Below are 15,001 nucleotides of genomic sequence, written 5' to 3'. Positions count from 1 at the left end.
TTTTGCTGGAATGCCATAGTTCCTTACCTATTGAGTTAGTCACTTGATCTCTTTTATCTTTCTCACTAAAAAATTCAAGCCTTTCTATGTTTCTAGTCTGTAATATAGCTTTCTGTTTAAACTTATAGCTATTTTAAACAACCAATTCCCATCTTTCCTATTGTATTGTCTGAAAAGTTTTATTTTTCTATAAAAGAAAACATTTCTCAGAGAGAAGATAGATAATAGATGTTACCTTTATAATTGCAAGTCCATTCATCTAAATACATAAAACTAGATAATAAATGCCTCTTTGACAGTCTTTCACATTTTTTAGGGACCTCATTCTTTCATATGAGTTTGCTTTTGAACAGACATATACCATACCTAATGAAGCTCTGAAATCTAGGATAGGAGTTAGAAACATGAAGAGATGTTTGCATATGAGGACAGTGAGCATGCTGTTAAGTGAGTAATGAATTGATTATGGACTGTCTGAGAAAGGAATTACAGCTCCATGGTGTGATAAAATCTCTCAGTCTACATGAGTGTTTCATAAACCTGTAACAGAAAAAGTAGTTCCAAATCTTCACACCCAGAGCTTGGGTGGTCTTTTAGGAAAGACCTTGTGGCCTAGCATGCATGACTCTTCAGCCAGTTTCTTATATACTTAATGTGCCTGTTGAATATGTAGGTATGAGTTGAAAGCTGTTTTTGTGACCACATTACTATGCTTGAATTAATGAAGCAGAGTTAATTCTAGTTAAAAAGTTGTGCTGATATTCTGTCTTGAGTAGTATTTATCTAAGAGCTTGAGGCTACTCATAAGTTATAAAAACATGCTGCTTTTGCTTTTTCTTTTACTATAATTTAGAAGTTCTGATCTCTTCTCATGAAGAGAACTTGCATCAAAATATAATAATGTGTTTATTTAAGAGTATTTAAGATGTAAGTAAATATATGATACTATGTCCTTTGCTCATGTATTCTAGCATAACTTGATGACCTGACTTGATGACCTACTAAAAACTGCATTATATACAGGATTCATGCTGTTAGTTAACATCCACCTCTTTTTCTCAGTTCTGCTCTGACTCTTTTTTCCAGACTCATTAGAAACAAAGGTACCATTTGAATAGAGCATTTCAAAAGAAGATCTTATCTTCTCTTCTGGACCACCCTGGGAAGAATGTATAAAGATGTACTACTTCTTTGATCAAGAGCATTAAAAGCAGACTTAAGCAGTTTTCTAAGTCCCTCTTGGGTGTACGTGTGTGCTTGCCATTCACACATCCTGAAATGAGATGGAATGTGAAGGTACATTTTATGCTTTTCTAGAGCTGTTTTCAGATTAGGAGAGTATACCTCAGCTTCTGTCTGCTAGATGTTAATTGTATTATGTAATGATCTGTATGGGTTTCACAAAGTCCAAGTAATTCCATTTTTCTAATGTGATTCTGAAGTACTTTCAGACTACCAGAAAATCACTGTAGATGGAATATATACAGGCTGAGATGACTGGCCTCATGAGACTTCCAGGTGCTCCAGATTATTTAAGATCCTCAGACCATTAGATGATGTATGAATCTTTACTCAGCTGGCAGCCCAATTTTATTCCTGAGGTATAAGACAAAAGTGTGTAAAACATCACAACAAAATTCAGAAGAGTTTGTATGTCCTTGTTAGTGGAACACATTTCTTTTCTGGAGAAATGGAGGAAGGGAAGGGAAGGGAAGGGAAGGGAAGGGAAGGGAAGGGAAGGGAAGGGAAGGGAAGGGAAGGGAAGGGAAGGGAAGGGAAGGGAAGGGAAGGGAAGGGAAGGGAAGGGAAGGGAAGGGAAGGGAAGGGAAGGGAAGGGAAGGGAAGGGAAGGGAAGGGAAGGGAAGGGAAGGGGCTTATTTGGTCTGCCTTCAAGTATTTAATTTATCTTCCATTGACCAGAAGGGAAACAATGTAAATTACTTTCCAGCTGAAAAAAGGTTTTATAGACTTATCAGAATTTCTGAATTATTTCTTGAGGATAAGCATGCAGTTCTGGTGCAATGATGAGTCAAGAGATGGCGAATGTTTTTTACTATTACTGAAGATTGGGTTCTCCTTTCATGCGAGAATGCATAGTTACCACTATTTGTGGTGGCAGTTCTGTACTGACCACTGTAACTCACTTCCTTCTTTTTAAAGCCATCTTGGGTTCTCAACCAATATATTCCGTATATTTCATATATTCAAGTGAAACTTGAGAAGATGCAAGCAGCAATAGCAAAGCTGACTCAATCACCATTTGTGCTAATTCAACTTGTAAGGTGCCCATGTCTTATAATGCTAGAGTACTAGCAGGTTATTTCTTTAGTATTGATTTTAGGTGTAATGCTACTTTTGTCTGAGAGCATAGCCAAGTAGAGGAAGGATATTCTAGCGTCTGTGATGGCAGATTGGATTTGGGCAGTATGGAACCAACTCTTCCAGAACCTCTTTTAGATGACTGTAAGGATTTCACTATGCTCATGCATCAATTCCCTGTCTGTACAATGAGATGGTATTTCCCTGAGGCGAATTCTGTGTGACCCAGGCATTGTGGTAATAGTGTCCATATGAGTACCGTGGGGAGTAAACAAGCCAATGTAGACTAAATATGTAATGGCTTTTAGAGAGTTACAGTCTAAAGCAAAAGAACAGACTCGTAGATAACTTCACTTTTGCTAGAAATCCATTTTAATTAAAGTTTAGAACTTTCTGCTTCTTTCTGTCCATTTTTCTTCTACTTCTTTAGTAGTTGTGCCAAGGTATCCATGTGTGTTTCTTCCACTGTCATCTGGCTCATTCCCAGCAGATGCACACAATCTGTTTTGCTGTCATTGACAGGGCTCAGTTTATGAAAAAAATGTGGCAGAACATGCTGCTGTAGTCACTTATACAGGATTCTCTTTTCTAAGTAACTGAGAAGAAATTAATTCTTTTTTGTTTTTTTACATGTTATTCAGTCTTAGGGTTTTATCCAGCCTACTTTGTATTGGGTTAAACAGGGTGTTTGTTTAACATCTTAGCTTTATTTCTTACTTCCTACTTTGTAAAGTTAAAATACGCCAATTATATGTATACAGAAATCACCAAAGAATGTTGACAGACCTCAGTTTCAAGTGGCGGCAGTAATTCTGGCCATTCAGGAATAAATGTAGTATTCCCAACTATTTTAGACAATATTATAATGTTTCTTTTAAATTTATAATAGAAATACAAATTTTCCATTTAATAAATAATCTTGATCATCCAAAGATGTGCACTCTTAAGTATCCTGAATATATATGAAATATACAAAAGGATTTTGTATATGGAGGTAACATGTTTATTCTCATGCAAAGTTATTGTCAGTAAGAGGCTGAGTAGAAACAAATCAAAAATTGAAATTTTTTACTTTATTGCCTACAGAATAAAAGCTCTAAGCCTTAATGTTATGACTCATTGTGGTATTGTGGTAACAGGTCCTAACATAGATTAGGGCCTGTGCATGATGCCGTGCAAACATGCATTAATGAAAGGCTCCACCTTTAGCCTTAACAGCATAAAAAACCAGGATAATAGAAAATAAGGTAGATGGAAAGAAATTAAGACTTTTTGCTATTATGAATGTCTTGCCTTTCTTCCCAGTGTTCAAGAGGAAGACTTGGCTTTTGTTAAAATTAAACTTTATGGAAGGTATCTAACCAGAAAAACACTGTTTATTAGGTAATAGGGTGTTTTCACTGTCTTTGCCAAAAAAAAAAAAAATTAATCAACAGCTCAAATTTTATGTTCCTTTTTTGCTGCCTTCTACCTCCATCCCAATGAAGGCAGGGGTGACAACAGCAATTTCCACACTGGGCTACTATGTTTACAGCATTAGCCATGAAGAATACATGTTTATTAAAAAACAGAATTTGTTTTACAAGTTGATATTGCCTAAATTTTCCCTTTGAATTGTACTTTGTTCGGATGGGTAGATAGCTCTGGCTTCTTTTTTTTTTTTTTTTAGTCTAGAGCTAAAAGAAAAATCTGCAACAGCTAGAATCTCTGTTAATTCCCCAAACTGAAAATTAATTTACTGAGCCTAGTGTCTTGGGTGGCTTTGAAATACATTCATATATACATTAACATAAATTAAGTATATTTAAATAAATTTTATCTATATTTTTAGGATTTATTTTTAAACAATATTTAATTTGGGGAAATGCCTTTATAGACTTACAAATCTGAATTCACAGTGTTATCCCTTACCTAGTTGCAGATTTTGCATCATTGATAGATTACTATGTTTAAAAACATATCTATCTAAATATGCAACAGTGGTAGACTGACATTAACTAGGCTTGTGGTTTTTATGTAAAATTGTTTCTTATGATCATGAACATATATTTATACCTATGTTCATGTATATATATATATATGTATATATATATATATATGCGTGTGTGTGTGTGTGTGTGTGCTTTTTATACAAATATGTATGGTTTTCAAACTATTATTGCATGCTTTTTGGTATGCCCAAAATTGTAAATAAAACTGTCAAAATGTCTCTTCAATTAAACATGTTGTGCTCTTTGTCTATATATATACATTTACTATATAAAATGAAAATGTCTCTTTCATTGATCTATACTTAAAATCCTCTGTATTATGGTTTAAAAATATAGTATTTTTTAGTGGGTTCTTTATATGTGCTTTTATATATGTTGACATATTTTCGTATAAAAAAAATTTAAGAATACTAAACATAATTTCTCTTGATTTTATAGACAGGTTGAATTAAAAGATGACTGTAACCCCTCTTTTACATTATAATGTTTTTAATTTGTTTGTATGCTATTTGAGGAGAGTATTCTTGTATTTTGGAGAGGTCTATTGCAAGCTAGATCATCAAGGTTTCTGGAAATAATTTCAACTTTTTAATTAATCCTAAAATTATTTTAGGATGGGATTTGTTAATGTGGGCATTTCTAGGAGGCAAATAGCATCAGTGTATCAGTTATCACATATAATGTGTAAAGCAGGGAGAGAAAATAGGATCCTCAGATGATTTCTTTTACTACCTCTATGTCTTGATTTCTAGGCTCAGTTTAACTCAGGAAATATTGTTAAGACTTAGCTATTACCCCTTTAAGACTAAGATTGCAACACACGTATTAGATGTTTGGGCAGCGAGAAGTGAAAGGGATTATTTAATACATTTCTAAAAAAGTAAAATTTATATTCTGATATTGAGAACTGATACTTCTCCAAAGTGTCAGGAAAGATGGTAAAGACCAAAGAAAGACTTTAGTGTAACATTTTCTCATATGTCACCTGTCAACCTTGAATTTTTAAAATTTAAGCGTATTGATTATGGTTCCTTTGTTAAAAACAAACATAAAAACCTCCCCCTGTCAAAAAAATTATAATTTAAAAAAACTATAAAATTAATTGCAGCTTAGTACAACAATACATTGATTTTAGATCTAAATGCTAAATACCAGAATCTCAAAAACATTTGCCTGGTATTTTATGATCCTACATGGAATCTGATGTGATAAAAAAGATTAAATTTATACACATCCAAACTGGATAAATTAGATGATAAATTCAAAAGCTGAAGTATTCCTATATAGAACTTTATTCTGAATGTTAAGCAGTTTCAGAGTCTGTTTCAAACATCAGTGCAGATCTCAGCTGTAGATACCTATCAAGTAAGAAGGTATGAAATAAAGAAGGTGTTTCAGTTTATTTTTTTTTTTTAATTTTACATAGCTGATAACTTTCCATGAAAAAACAAAGAAATAAACAAACAAAATCGTAAGAGAATTGGTCAAATGATTAGCAGAAAAGCAATAGGCTGGAATCTGCTTTTTCACAGGTTCTGCAGCTTTTAATTTACATGAAGTTTGTATTTCATTTATTTTCCTCAATAGGGACTGGTATTTTCAGTCTCCCAGTGATGTTTCAGGAATAAACATTGATACTTAAGTGAGAGTATGCAGATATCTGTTTATCTTCAGATAAGTCAATATATAGAACAGCTTAGTAAATCCTGTATATATTTCCATCTTGCACTTCAACAATAACATAAATAATTTGAAGATATCATTAAAGGTATCAGTTGTCTGTAGGATTATACAGGGGAAAATTAAGATATAATTAATATTGTAAGACTACATTTTCTTGCTGTTAAGGAAGTAGAACAGCTGGGGCTTTTTCCCATGAAAATACTTTCCAGTGCCTTGACAGTAGCATGTTTCCAATGGGAGACTCACCTTCTCTAGCTGGCTGAAGCAGGTTTTTCCCTGTGTAAGGCTAGATGTGGACTTTTCATGAAACAACCTATTTTTGTGATGTGAGCTGGCCTCAAAAATGTATTTACATACAGCATGGTTCTTCACCAATAGTGATAGCTTGAGCTAGTACTGCCCCTGGTGAAAGCACGGTTTGTATGGGGAATTTTTTTCTTTATAAAAATACACATATCCTTTTTTTAATCTGTTTGCCTGTGGATGCAGGACAAACACATTACTCAAGGAAATATTATACTTATATACAGTTTAAGAGAGAAGGGCACTGTCTGGATGGAGACAGACTTGACCACTGACTCTTGTACAGTGCACAGAATTGCTGTGGTGTACAGTCATGCTACACCTGCCTAAATCTCAGAAGTTGCGTGCATCTTCGCAATGCAAGAGATACCTTACAAATGATTAATTTTGAATCCCATAACAATATTCAACACAAAAAAAACCGTATGTATAAAAATCAATTATTTGGACAATTATATTATGGCCTCTGTTTCTCTAACAATTCGCCATTGGCAAAAATACAGACAGTGCTTTAATGATAAATTTATTATTTTGAAGAAAAATACTGTAATTTTGAGTGTCCTTTTCTGCATTATTCAGAAAATTTAAGCATGTTAAGCAGTGTTAATACTACTGACAACAAAGCAGCTCTTTCATGGTAACACTTCTAAATGATCTTATATTGAGATTGATTGACAAAGCTATTAATACCATTTTAATTTTTTTAATTGGCAGTGTCATTAAGCTTGCAAATACACTGTCTCCATAACTGTTCCAGTTTTTTATTTCTGTTATCAAAAAAATGTAAAAATAAGAATGGACAGATAGCTTTGTTGTTTTGAACATCTTATAATTCCACTTTAGTTTGAAAACTTAAATGTGAAAATATCAAACATAAGTAGGTGAAAACATAACATATATTGTTCTGATTGTGTAGATTCTATTGTGTAGAAAATACACATTTGATGTTATAGAATGAAACATCTTTCTTCAGTATGTTAGAAAAATTCCAGGCAAGAAAGCTCTTATTCAAACACTCAGTGTGCATCCCAGTTGAAGTCAGGCCTATATCAGACCCACTGGGTAATTCAAGCAGTGAAAGATCCTGACATTTTGTTGAATGGGAAGAGCCAGGGCATTTCTGGAGCTGACAAAAGAAACAGTTCATTACAAGAAGGTAAAGCAGATGTTTAAGGAACATGTAATCTATGATCAACAGGATCACTTTCAAATCTTCAATACTTCCATAATTTTTATCATGGTTATCTATATGCATAGAAGAGTTTTTCTTCTCTTGTGTATAGCACACACTTCCTATAAGCAGAAGCTGTGTTATGGACAGAAATATTCTATATTTTAAAATCAGAAGAAAAAAAAAAAAAAAGCAAAGCAACAAGTTTGTATCATCAAAAATATTTTGTCCACCACAGGTTTCAGTCAGAACTTCTGCACACAGTAGCTTCTCGGTAAACCAGGCAACTGTAGCTATTTCAGCATTATATTAAGCTAATATTTTCCTTCCCTAAATACCCACTGTTACATAATAACACTGAAAAATAGTCAACTTGTTTATACAAACTTTTCTGAGAGATCTATTCCTTTAAGCAACAAAGCCTGGTGACTGTGGAAGGTCTTTTTCTAAATGAGTAAAATTTGTCTGGTTTTGTTTTCATTGCCAAGTATATAAGAAGATTTCTATTCTGAATTGAAGCGTGAGAAGATATTCTGTGAAAGCCACTTTCTTCCTAAAACTGGACTAGTAGTACAGGCTTCATTGCATAAGGAAACTTGCATTATGATCTCCTTAAGCTTCTTCCATTTACTGAAGTTTTGCTTGCACAAGAGAACTCTTTTCCATATCAGAATATTCACCAAACATGTTCTATTTTGTGGCATCTTTAAGTGTGAAGTTTTCACACAGCCCATTACAGAAAACTTTAGATTCTAAAACCCCAGACCAGAAAGTTTCTTCCTGTCTGAATGAAGCCATAGGTGTTATGAAAGTGTAATTTCGTAGCACATGCAGAAAGCTGACCTAAATGAGGTTTCAGGGACACAGTAATATGAATATATTGTGTGGCTGTGTTAAGATAAAGGACCAAACTTTTAGTAGAAGACCTGAATTCTTTTTCCATCTGTTTTTGTAGACCTGCTGCGTAACTCCAAAAATTCCATTTGAAAATTTCTACTTTTGCTGTAAAATGTTACCAGTGTCTATAGGTCATAAGAGAAAAGGAGAGAAAGAAAATTTTATTATATACATTATTTTATAATCAGTGCATTCTTTTTAGAAGCTTCAAAAAAATAACACTTGTCATTTGAGAGCTGCAGCTGTTAGTCTGTTGAGACATAAGAGGGGATGGGGCAGATATTGAATTATTCATGAAGGCTATTGCTATAGTTGACAGAAGTTCATCAGCTAATTCCCCCACTCCATTATGAACTTTCTTTCAAATTCAGTCAGGCTACAGGAGTACAAGCTGTTAGTTTTAATAATCATGCTACCAGAAGTTTCATAAACTATATCACACAAGCTTTCTCTTTTAAGAAAGCTACTTACTGTTCACTGGGGGCTTCTAGGTACTTAATTTTTAATACTTTTAATACTAATAATTCATGGATAATGTGAGCAATCCGATATTCTTACAAAATGTAACTTTTACAAAAAATGTTTTAAAAATGCATATAATAATTTTTTAACGTTAATTCAGTTTGATGAACCAAACTCCCTGACATTTTAATTTGTATGCCTATTTAAGTTTTTTGTTATTTATGAATACAAAGAAGTTTTGTGTGCAGTAACTTACAACATAGTTTTCAGTTTATAGGCCAATTCAACATGTGTAAATCCAAGAAAATCTTAGTTTGCCCAAGCATGAGGAAATCAAATGCTAATTTTGCTTGCATGATGGAGTTGAAGTAGATGATTTCCAGAGCCCTTTCCAATCTTAAGTATTCTGGGATTCTGGAAGAAGCCAACAATTTTGTGGTGCAGGCTGTCAGAGTAATGAAAAAATGCTGATATTCAAGGTTAGTTTGGCAGACACCAAAATCATGTCATAAAGTGAGTGCTCATGGATATTGCAGGAATGTTAAATATCAAAGGTTTTGTCCCAGTTTGAGTGATAAGGAGCTGGGTGACTCTCGCACAAAAGATTCCACAAATGTAGCTCTTCTTTTCACATAGGCCAGGAGAAAGGGGGCATATTGTCAGCTATCTCTGCTTTGGCCACAGCAAAAGCACAAATCTTACCAGCATGTATTTGTTTTCTTTAGGACATTTCTCTCTCTTTTTACACATCACAACATTGTGATTTGGGGATTTGAGAGCTGTAAGAAATTGTAGTAAAAATTCCTTACACAGTTCATCGCCCTTTCCTTTGTGGAGATTTCTGCAGTGAATGGGATTGAAAAATGTCTGTTCAGTGGTGTGCTTGATGCAGACAGTGCCCTTATTTATCCTGTGATGACCTAATAGCAGCAGTAGCACATGCCCTTTTGATGGAGAGGATTATTGTAATTCCCTCCTAGAAAGGCTTCCATCAGCTCAGCTCTGTCACTTGCAGCCAGTTTAGAATGCAGTGACACACTCCCATCCTGTCTTGAGCAAGTACAATCCTCTGCCTTGTACCTTCAGTCATTTACTTTATTTGCTATGAAGTAGCTGTTTGATTTTAAAGTTTGCTGCCTTAGTTTTGAAATCCTTAATGGTTCAGATAATGGCTATTTTCAAAAAGTGCTACACAAATATCATATTGATAGATATAACCACTTCTACAGCACAGGAATCTCAGCATCACATCTTGGGTTGGCAAATTATGTCGTTTGCCAAGATAGGCCTTCAGGTAAGAAACTTCCCCAGGAAATCTGTCTTGAACCATATATATTTATCAGAAAACATTAAAATTAAATATACATTCTTGGCTACTTTTTAAAATCTCTTTCTTATTGTTCAGTGTAATTTCTATTAGGACTGTATTTATTCCAGTTCCTCTCAGTAGTACTCAGAGTTTTTAGGTCAAATTTTCTTTTTCCCTTCAAATTTTATTTTTCCCTAAGCATACTGCTGATGTAGTTATGGATAGTGACTTCTTAAGGGCGTTTCATGTTTCATGTCAAGAGCATGGACTCTTTTGTGTTAACATAAACAGCATGTCAACATGATGGCTTAATAATTAATACATGGGCTGTTTTTACACTTAATGTAATTCTAGAACATTTATTTGATCTTTATTCCTCTTCTTTACAAGGAATTATCCCTTTCGTCTTCCTGTTATGCACTGTAAGTCACTAGGCTTCAGCTGTACAATACTGTACAATAGAATACCTCTTGTCTGCTTGTCTTGCTGTGCATTTTGTTATTTCTATTATTGTTCTTGTAATTATGGTGAGATGCTAACAGCTAAGTTAGTATGGTGCTTAATTTTCCACATTGATGTTAAAGTAATAAGGCTATGTTTAAAGAAGCTTAGACTAGATGCCAAATGTTAATGGCTTCAGTGAGGTCAAATGGATTTTGCACTTGTGGGCGTCATGAAGTACTTTGTACAAAACATAATCTATTTTCTTCTGTTCCATGTCTGAAATTTCAGTCTAATAATTTTTAACCTGAATTGAGGTATGGGAGATCTTGGGACACTTTTTATCAAGTTGCTCTAAATATGGTTTCATGCACTGATAATACCACCTTCACCTAAATGTAGAACTGTATTTAAATACAAAAAACTTGAATCCATGTTAACTGCATGAAGGATTTATTTTTTCATTCTCACATACTCATTGATTTCAGATTCTCATTGGCTTGCTTGACTTATTGGGGTACAGTAACAGCATCTGTGATTTGATTCATGTTAATCATTACATATATAATTAATCTTGGGTACAAGAAGAGTTCTGCAGCCCTCAGCAAACTATTCAATTGCTTCAAATTAGGCATACACATTCATGCTTGTAGGTTTGGGGCTACAAATCATAGTACTACAAAGACAAGCATTTTTTCAAGTTTACTATTTTTGGATGTTGTACCAAGGTCACAATTAATTTCATCAAGTAAAATGCTGCCCCATTAAGACTTTGCTTAATGGTTTGGTGTGATGGTGTCTTCTTAAATTATTTTAAATCCTTTGAATTTTGCACTATCTCCTGGGTGCAAGTTACTTAAATAATCTGATTTAAATGTACACAATTCAGAATATTTTCTAGACTGTATTATTACAAAATGAAAGCTAGTCTGAAGTAAAAAATATCAGTTGTTGGTGGATGGTTTCTTCTTTTTACATAAAATTTTACAAATTAGTTAATTTCAGAAAAAAACCCTGAAGTGGAGGAAGTTGACATTCTTACCTGAAGTCAGTTTCATTACTTTTAGATCTTCCTAAATTTTACTTCTGTGCAAGCTCCTTACTCTGTAATATTAGCAAATTGATGACTTTTTCAACTGGTTTTTTTTGTCTTCTTATTTTTTATATATGTAGTCTTCCAATGGATTACGGTCAATGTCAATGCCAAGGAACTTTTTAGCCCAAATAATTCTTGAATGAATCTAAAAGTATTACATATTATTAAGCTGGGAATTTACAAATCCTCATTACTGGATTTTCTTCAGGGTAACTTACTCTTAATCATTAAGCCTTGAACAACAATCTCAGTAGAATGTGGTGTTTTTAATAGCACTGGTTCCTATGAGCAAATTGTATTGCGTCATCATGGAATACTATGCTTTCTTTTCTTTACTATTTGTTCTCCCTAGATACAAAATGGTAAAAGAGGTGTGTTAATGTATTTTTATTCAAAGTACTCTTAGTACTTAGCATTTAGCTCTGTTACAGTTCAGAGATTGAATAACCAGTATTAACATACTATTTGTTCTTGGTCATGCTATACCTGATGCTCACAGTGAGAATATTGATTAGTTATGGGAAAGATATACAGCACATTTTACAGATCATTGCTAAATATTACATTCCTCTGTTTCAGTGCTCTCCAAAACACTGCTGAAAATCAAAAGTGTAAAACTACTACATTCAATAATAGATAATGTGTTTCAATGCTGGTTGCAACTTTGTCACTGAGGTCACTAAATAGTATCTTTAAAGGATGACAATATTTTATATTATTTTCCCCTCTTGTTTGGATACTTAGATAACTTTTCTGGGATTTATGACCTACATTTGTATGAATTTATACAACTAAGAAAGAAGTGTGTCAGAATGCAAAATTTATTTCAGACTTGAGGGAAACTGTTGCTTGATTACCTGTTTTTCAGCATGCAGTTAGAAACTGGCCATTAGGCAGTACATAAAGGAGAAAAAGACAGCTTATCTTGCTTGTCTGGTACTTACCAGTCTGTGGCTGATAACCCAGGCAGCATTGCACAAATAATCTTTATGAGAGGACGAATTTTAAGAATTTCTCTAATGTATTAGACACAAAAAAGCCATCCCTTTAATAAACAAATACATACTTTCTTTTTTCTTCATATTTTGAACAAGTGTATTTGGATTAGCGTTTGACCAGGACTTTAAATTCTCAATTTCTCATTAGATCTCTGTCCTCATTGTAATACACTTGGACTTGACGAAGTGCATAAGTGAAGGTTACTGAAGTCTTTTTCTGTCATTAATTTTGACATGTTCAGATTGTGTTGCTTAGTGATCTAAAGATGGAATATTGCATTAGAATTAACAACATGGCATCAAGGACATTTTTTATCTATTTAAGATGAACTAAAATTATGAACTGTTTCCCTTTAACAAAGGAAATGCACCACTACCGCCAGAGAAGATAGGATAAAAGAAGGAGTGCCATGAGCATTGACATGATTTCAGATACTAAGATGTAGTCAGATACACCAGAAAAGTCAGATGACTGAATAGGTTAGAGCTGTTTGATTTCTTAAAATTCTATGGTTTTTATTCTAATGGAATCTTCATCTCTTTAGGAAATCTCTTCAACATGTAATGTTCATTTAAACTCCAGTTTTACTTAAAATATGTGCAAAATTGGAACATTATTACACATTTTCGAAGTGTTTTCCCTTTCATTATATGTAGCTAATGTATTTATCTTTTAAGAACCTCAAAAGGGAAATATTTATCTTTTAAGAACCTCAAAAGGGAAGAAAAAGTCAGAACAGAGTCTTCAAGCTGTAATATGATCAAGGTATCAACCTGTTTCATAATCTCAGATCAAATCACGGATGAGATGCAAAAGATTAAAAATTAACTTCAGTATTTTCTGAAGGGCTGTGCTAAACTTTAAAAATCTTAGACTTACTGAAGACAGCAAGAGCAAAATGTTATACTACAGTATTTTCAGATTTTCAGTTAGGGAGACTACACATGCCCTCCTAAAATGCAAACTAAGATTTTTTTCATTTTTTCTTAGCTGCCAGAAGAGAAAAAGGATGTAGAACTAAATCTTTTATTACCAATCATTATTCTATGAACAGGGAAGAATAAAAAGTCACTGCACACTTCAACAGGTGCACAGCACTGTTGAGATGAGCCATTATTTCTATGCAATGGACATATTTACACTTCACACATCTTGCTTTTATAATATGCATGACACGTAAACTTCCTATACATCTACAAAGCCCACAACTTTGTAGCTGCATAGCACACTGAGTGTACTTTTTGGAGTAAAATGTAAAAAGTCTAGCAGTAATCAAAACCAATGTGACATTTTACGTGAATATTCATTTTGAACTTAACAAAGGATTCAAGTTTATAATACTTATAAAAAATCAATCTCACAATAGAAATTGACTAAAATACATGTAATTTCTTACTAACAATCTTAATGTTCTGAGTATATTGTGCCATATTTTTCACAACTTACTTTTCTTTCAGTGAGACTAGGCTCAAAATATACCCCGTTTCCATGTAATTTTAGGTCTTACTGTAATCCAAAATGGTTTTGACCCTGTCAAGTAGAAAGTTTCACACATTTTATTTGAAAGGTGGCCAAAATCTAGGGAAAAAAATGCATAAAAATATAAGAAAATATATTATTACATTCTCATACAGATTTGACAGCAAACCAGAACCCAAAATGTAATGATGAATTATTTTACATGAGCAAATTCTGTCACCTGTGCCTTAGAAAATGGAAGACTAATTTGATTAATTACAGGCTGTATATTTCAGGCATAAGAGGCATCAAACATTAACAATCTACTAAAAATCAATGTTGGTATTTGACAAAACTGTTCAGAGACTCAGCCTTGGAAAGACAATTTAGGTTCATTCAGATAATGCTCAAGAATGAAGTATTGTCATTCCTCCGGGTTTAATCCATTGTTTTCTTTTGTTATAGTCATCCATAAGTTGGTATTTCCAAAAACTCTATACTGTAATCAGTTTTATCAGAATGTATATATTAATTTAATTGTCAGGGAGAGGTAGATGCAAAAAGTTCATGTCTTCATTAATCTTCATTAATTTTAAGGTAAGCTCTTATAAGCATATTTTTTTCTGTGTTACTTTACTAGAAAAATAAAAGAGAAAGGATCTGCTCACTTCAGATAAGTTGAAATTCCTATTAATATAAAAGCTCTGTAATTGCATATAAAATAGGCCTCTACACAACTGATTCTGAAAGCAGAGCCATGGAGAAGTGTTAACACCAAACAGGACAAAATATTATGAAATCTATATAAACCAAAAGTCAAAGAGTTTCTTCTTCAGCTGCATTACAACTTGTATGGCAGAACAATGATTCAG

General features: G+C 33.4%; 1 protein-coding gene across 8 annotated transcripts in view; it reads left to right on the top strand.

The window, feature by feature from the left end:
* The window catches only part of MEF2C (myocyte enhancer factor 2C), a 118,088-nt gene that overhangs the window by 11,085 nt on the left and 92,002 nt on the right, over window positions 1-15,001 (top strand). For 6 of the 8 annotated variants that reach the window (XM_021541585.3, XM_021541577.3, XM_021541586.3 and 3 more), the window contains exon 2: window positions 1,087-1,296. The exons of the other annotated variants lie outside the window; for them this stretch is intronic. The gene's annotated coding sequence lies outside the window, so the exon portion shown is untranslated. The remainder of the gene's footprint in view (window positions 1-1,086; window positions 1,297-15,001) is intronic. 8 annotated transcript variants of the gene reach the window in all.

Source organism: Lonchura striata, chromosome Z, assembly GCF_046129695.1.
Source record: "Lonchura striata isolate bLonStr1 chromosome Z, bLonStr1.mat, whole genome shotgun sequence".
In the NCBI taxonomy this organism is placed as follows: domain Eukaryota; kingdom Metazoa; phylum Chordata; class Aves; order Passeriformes; family Estrildidae; genus Lonchura; species Lonchura striata.
Note: the sequence above shows the minus strand (reverse complement) of the source record. Positions and strands in the feature narration are given on the sequence as shown.